This window comes from Eptesicus fuscus, chromosome 5 (genome assembly GCF_027574615.1).
Source record: "Eptesicus fuscus isolate TK198812 chromosome 5, DD_ASM_mEF_20220401, whole genome shotgun sequence".
Lineage (NCBI taxonomy): Eukaryota > Metazoa > Chordata > Mammalia > Chiroptera > Vespertilionidae > Eptesicus > Eptesicus fuscus.
In genome coordinates, this window is record NC_072477.1 from 34,940,695 (window position 1) to 34,947,326 (window position 6,632).

At 39.8% G+C, this 6,632-nt stretch overlaps 1 non-coding gene across 1 annotated transcript; it reads left to right on the forward strand.

Annotated features, from left to right (window-relative positions):
• Positions 1 to 2,000: 2,000 nt before the first annotated feature.
• TRNAK-CUU (transfer RNA lysine (anticodon CUU)) lies at positions 2,001 to 2,073 on the forward strand. Its single transcript has one exon. It is a non-coding gene; the product is annotated as a tRNA-Lys (tRNA).
• Positions 2,074 to 6,632: the final 4,559 nt, after the last annotated feature.

Here is a 6,632-nt window from a genome sequence, read left to right on the forward strand (position 1 = left end):
AATAGCCTGCTCTGTGGTTCGTCCCTCGGTGTTTAGTTCCGGGAACAGAGGATTATGGGAAAGGAAAAGGAGGGGACAACCTAGGCGGGCGAGGCGCAGAAGCAGAAACAATGAAGGTGGGGTTAGGGCAAGGTAGGGGGTTCTTCCTCTTCAGTTTCTGGCGTGAGTGATGTGGAGTCATTTTGAGTCATCGGGTTGAGAAGCTGCTCTAGTCCATTTCCTAGGGATTATTTATCTTTTAAATTATCCCTCTATCTTGATACCTTATTCTTTCTTAGAGCAAAGCAGAGATGTTCTTACCAAGACCAAAGAAAGCGATAGAGGAGATGTCTCCCTCCACACTTGGCGTCCCGGTTCTGACCCATTATTCTGAGGGCATCCCCTTCAACCCGCCTATCCTCACAACAGTGGAAGTTGCACTCTAAAGGTATCTCACCTTTGAGCTCAGGAATTTTACAGAAGCATTTAGTACCCTTTTTTGTGAAAAGAACTATTTAGTGGAATTAAGGATAAAACTGATTAAAGATCTAATATATTCCAAGTACTCTGCTAAACACTGGTGATAAAGACGTGGAGTAGACCTAACCTCAACCCTCATGGAATTTACATACAATGTAACGAAATGGGCAAAATAGTTGGACCTTGCGGTAGGAAGGTAGAGGAGACAATGGAGGTTTGAACTTGAGACCTGGTACTTACAGAATGACTTTCGGAATGGGTGATAATTAAACTGAAACTTGGGATTGTTATAGGAATATAAGCTTGACATTTTACAGGAACGATCCGGGCAGCCTGGCCTGTCAGTGATTAAGTGGGGGAGACGGCAGGAAGTAAAATCATAGAGGTGGACATGGAACCAGATCTTGTAGTGGTTTAGATTTTAGTCTTATTATTAAAGCAGGACCGTTAGCACTTTTTAAACTATTAAATGCCTCGGTGTGTATTTTCCCCAAAACAATAGTATTTTACGTAGTCACAATACAATTATGAAAATCAGAAAATTAACAATACTATTTTCTAATATACAGACTTTTTTAGATTTTGGCAATTCAGTAATGCCCTTCACACACACACACACACAACACACACACACACACACAAATCCAACACCACACATTGCATTCAGTTGCAGGTCTTTAAGTTCCTTTAATCTGGAAATAATCGCTTAATGTAAATAGTGGCTTAATAATTCCATTGTCTTCAAATGTCATAATTTGATTAAAATCAGTTTTTCTTCTTTCCTCTAAGAATTAACATTCTTTACCATAAGATTCAATGACTAATTCTTTCCTCCCAGCTTCTGTTATTTGAGCTGGATAATTGTCTCTGAGGGTCGCATCTCTCAATTGTCAGGCGGTTACCAGAAAGAGGCCTCATTTTAAGTGGACCAGAAGCCCCTTCCTCAATTTAACTTTCCTTGACTAGATCATATTAAAGGAAAAAAGCTAACTCTGCTGGGTATTTTTTTTTTCAGTGTAACCTTTTAGTGGTTGAACTTTGGATTTTTGTTTGTTTTTTTTTTGTTTTGTTTTTAAATATGGAAAGCTTAAAGAATTTACGTGTCCTTGCATAGGAGCTATGCTAATCAATTCTGTATGGTTCCAATGTGCCTCGATGTGGTGGTGGTCCGGGTGTGTGTGGACTGAACTTTGTTTTTTAATGTTGTCTCCCACGTTGTAAGAATCCAGTATATCATTTGATAGCCTTGGTACGTGTTTTCTGAAGATAACATATTAAGCAGTATTTTAAAACACGTCAGAGAAAAGATTCAATGAATGAACCTGTAATTATAAAGATTTGCATATGTTTTCAGTGATCTTGATATACACACGCAAAAGAAATTACTAAGTTCCAGTTCAATTAAATGTTTTAAAGAATTATTGAAAATAATCGTGACGTGCATATTTAATAGCATGATACAATTTTTTAGTAGATAGGTAGAAAACGTAATGTAGCTAAACAATGATCAAGAAGTAGAAAAACGCCGCCGGTTTACGTGCGCCCGGCTAGCTCAGTCGGTAGAGCATGGGACTCTTAATCCCAGGGTCGTGGGTTCGAGCCCCACGTTGGGCGATCGTTTTGTATTTCCTTAGGGAATTTTGTTTTAAGGTTTCTCCAAAGCACTACAACCAAGTAGGGGTTCTTGAAACTTAATTATTTTCTATATTAACCAGATCTCCGGAAAAAAAGTTTATTTTTGCAAGCGAAACAGGTCTCAGACCGCGCTTGCGCACTTGAAAGCACACGTTCCTCTTTCTGCGGTCTTTTCCCAACTTCCTCCTTAAAGCACAGAGGAAACTGAAAATCCACTGTTTAAAGCTGAGGGTCGTTTTCTGTGTTACTATTTTAGTCTTATTATTAGTTACTGGTAGAGGGCAATTTTTGCTTCTACCAGAACAAAATATGAGCACCGATTTTGGCACCTTTTCCGAGACTTAAAGATCTCATGTAAAAGCAGCTGGGGAGGCTGGAGGATTTCGAAGAAAATGTGTCTTCCTTTTTCTGTTTGTTTTACTTTTTCTTACTTTCATTATAGGGCCTGTACTGGGGTAAGGGGTAGGTAGAGGATATCCCCTGAAGAATATACAGTGAGAAGTGTTACTTTCTGTAGTCAGATCTGTACGACCAGTACATACATACATGCAGTTTTCTAACATTGTTCTTGGGACTGTATTTGGGATCTATCTATCCAGTTGGATGGCTATTAGGAAGTTAATATCCTGATAAGGGTGAGGCTCTTTGAAACAGAAGCACAAAACAACTGAGATGTGAACATTCAGATGGGCTTTTAGGTACTTACAGGAGGCAGATTTCTGCCTTCTCTCTTTACGAGAATTCTGAAGTAATCCGAGAAGTCCACACACACCTGGACACCACCACATCCAGGCACATTCCAGGATCTCACTCACCAGACAATATACGTGAACTATCCATGCTCCTACCTGAAGCCAACCCTACCTAAAGCCCTAGTTCCTATACCTTTGTGTGTTGTCCACCAGCTTTCCTCCCACTTAACTACCAATTTCTCTCTTCTTGTTCCCTTCAAAATACAAACATGCTGTTAGTTCTCCATTTTAAAACAAAAACTTTGACCTAGTTTCCCTGCAGGCTGCCATTCTATTTCTCTGTTCCCCTTTGAAACAAGTCATCCCTCTCCCAGTCGCCTACACAATTCCTCTCCTTGCATCTCTTAACCCTGATATTGCCTTAGACCAGACCAAAAAATCACCTGTAATTGAACAAGTTTGGTTTATTACTCATTACAGGCATAAAGCTGAAATTAGTAAAGTAAAAGACACTCATTTAGTAAGAGGATGTTTGGTGTTTTAAGTTGGACAGTGACCAATTTGTCTAAAGTGGATGATCTGTGAGATGCTAATCCGAAGTCCAGGTCTTTGCCCTTCTGATTAACCCACTGGACTATAAATCAAGGTTTCCCACAACCCCATTCCTCAGGTTTGATAATTTCCTAGTGAGTTATGAAGGGTTATTAAGTTTCCTAGGGCTGCCATCACAAACTATCACAAACTGGGTGGCTTAAAATAACCAAAATTTATTGTCTCACTGTTCTGGAGCCTAGAAGCTTGAAATCAAGGTGTAGACAGTCATGCTCTCAAAGGCTCTCTTGAAGAATCTGTTCTACGGTTCTTTCTCTTAGCTTTTTGATGGCACCAGCAATACGTGGTATTCCTTGGATTGCAGCTGCATAACTCCATTCTCTACCTCGGTTGTTACATGCTTTCTCGAGTAGCTCTGCCACACAGGGCACGTTCCTCTTCTTATATGGACACCAGTCTTATTGGATTAGGGCCCACCCCAATGACCTCATCTTAATGTGATTATATCTGCAAAGGCTTTATTTCCAAATAAGGTCACATTCATAGGTACTGGGGATTAGGACTTCCAAGATCTTTCTGGAGCACACAATTCAACCCTAACAGTGGGCTCCATTTGTTAACCTCAGCCACCAGGTGTCTGCCACTTTACAGCTAGCTATAAAGCTCTATTTCAGTTAGAGATCTTATTTTTTATATTATTCCATGATGAAAAACTTCTCATAAGTAAGCTTGGAACAGAGTGTGGAATCTTGGAAGGGAAGGCAGGGGAGGGTGGGTGGGTGGGAGGTAATCAACCAAAGACCTTGTACGTATATATGCATAACCTATGGACACAGGCAATAGGGTGGTGAAGACCTGGGGCTGGGGGCAGGGGCAGGCTAGAGGGGGTCAATGGGGGAAAAGGGGAACATATGTAATACTTTCAATAATAAAGAATTATTAAAACAAAACAAAAACTTCTCATAAGTAATCTAAATTCAACAAAACAGAATTTTACTATAAAAATGACATTAATAGTAAATCTACATAATTGACAATTAATAATAGAATCCCAAGGAGAAATTTCAAAACTAAGAAATAAAGGGGCTTTGGCCCAGCTGGCATGGCTGTGGTTGAGCATCCATCTATGAACCAGGAGGTCATGGTTCGATTCCCCATCAGGGCACATGCCAGGGTTGTCAGTTTGATCCCCAGTGTGGGGCGTGCAGGAGGCAACAGGTCAATGATTCCCTAACATCATTGATGTTTCTCTCTCTCTTTCCCTCTCCCTTCCTCTCGAAAATCAATAAAAATATTTTAAAAAATGAAATAAAGGGGCTTTATTATAGAGCTTATATTCCCAAAAGGAAGATAAAAGCTGTGTAGACACAATTATAAGGTAAAAACTGTTACGTACCTCAGTTACAAATAATGTGCTTATGGGAAAGATCACTACTTTGGGAGAAAGGGTGTTGTGGAAGAGTGGTAGGCACAGAAGACACAGGAATCTGTTTTAGAAATGAATATATTACGAAAATAGATGGCAATTTTGAACTTTTAGTTTTTTCCCCCCACTGGTTTAATAGACTTGGGATATAGAATCCAGAAAATATATCGATTCCTACTGTCTTCAGAAATGAGAGTACATAGGAATATACATATTTCCCATCTTTACAGGTACACACGAAGAATGAAACCAGCAAAATTTCAGTAACAGGTAGTTCATTAAAAAGAAATGAAGAAAAACCAACAAAAATAAAAAAAACCAATGACTGAGTACATTATTTCAAAGAACCACAGCCCTGAGAAGATGAAAATCACAAAAGAAAAGATTAAAGATGTCATGATACGTGTTTATGAAGCAGTGCATAAAACAGTCCTAACTTGTTTGACTCAGTGGATAGAGCACTGGCCTGCAGACTGAAGGGTCTCAGGTTCGATCCTGGTTTAGGGCACATGCCCGGGTTGCAGGCTTGATCCTCAGTAGGGGGCCTGCAGAAGGCAGCTGATCAATTATTCTCTCTTATCATTGATGTTTCTCTCTCTCTCCCTCTCCCTTCCTCTCTGGTCAATAAAAAAAAATATTTTAAAAATGCATAAAATCGCCCTAGCTGGTTTGGCTCAGTGGATAGAGCGTCGGCCTGCGGACTGAAGGGTCCCAGGTTCGATTCCGGTCAAGGGCATGTACCTTGGTTGCGGGCACATCCCCCGTAGGGGGTGTGCAGGAGGCAACTGATAGATGTTTCTCTCCCATTGATGTTTCTAACTCTCTATCCCGCTCCCTTCCTCTCTATAAGAAATCAATAAAATAGCCCTAGCCAGTTTGGCTGAATGGATAGAGCATCGGCCTGTGGACTGAAGGGCCCTGGGTTCGATTCCGGTCAAGGGCACATGCCCAGGTTGTGGGCTCAAGGCAGCCAATCAATGATTCTCTTTCATCATTGATGTTTCAATCTCTCTCTCCCTCTCCCTTCCTTTCTCTGAAATCAATAAAAAAATATATTTTAAAAATGCATAAAATCAAGTTTTTTTTAGAAATGTGGAATGGTTGATAAAAGAAATTATAAAGTTAGGAAGCGAATATTTCCATACTTTAACAAATGCTTACCTATGCTCCCAAACATTCTCAATCCAAAGTGTCAAGTATATTTCTGGAAAAACACATTATTTTAACATGGACACGAAAATACCAAAACAAGGATTTTAAGAAATAGACCGATGTTAATATCTGAAATAATTGGTTATGGTAATATTATTTGTTCTTTAAATGAAATAATTGCTCAAAATAATGAAATTATTGGAATCTCCAATGCCTAGGACAGATTATGTGAATCGTGGAGGAAATATGTTATTTTTAAAATTTTTATAACCTTTAATAGTGAGTTCCTTTCTTTTTTTAAAAAAATATATTTCTTTATTGATTTCAGAGAGGGAAAGAGATAGAAACATCAATGAGAATCATTGATCACCTGCCTCCTGCATGCCCCCTATGGGGTATTGAGCCTATGGAATCGAACCTGGGACCCTTCAGTCCACAGGCCGATGCTCTATCCACTGAGCCAAACCAGCTAGGGCTGTTGTTATTATTTTTTTTAAGTGTACTATGTGCCTAGCTGGTGTTGCTCAGTGGTTGAGCATCCAGCTACGAACCAGGAGATCCTGGTTCAATTCCCAGTCATGGCACATGCCCAGGGTTGGGGGCTCAATCCCCAATAGGGGATCAATGATTCTCTCTGTCATCATTGATGTTTCTATCTCTCTCTCCCTCTCCCTTCCTCTCTGAAATCAATAAAATATATGTGTATACCCACAAAA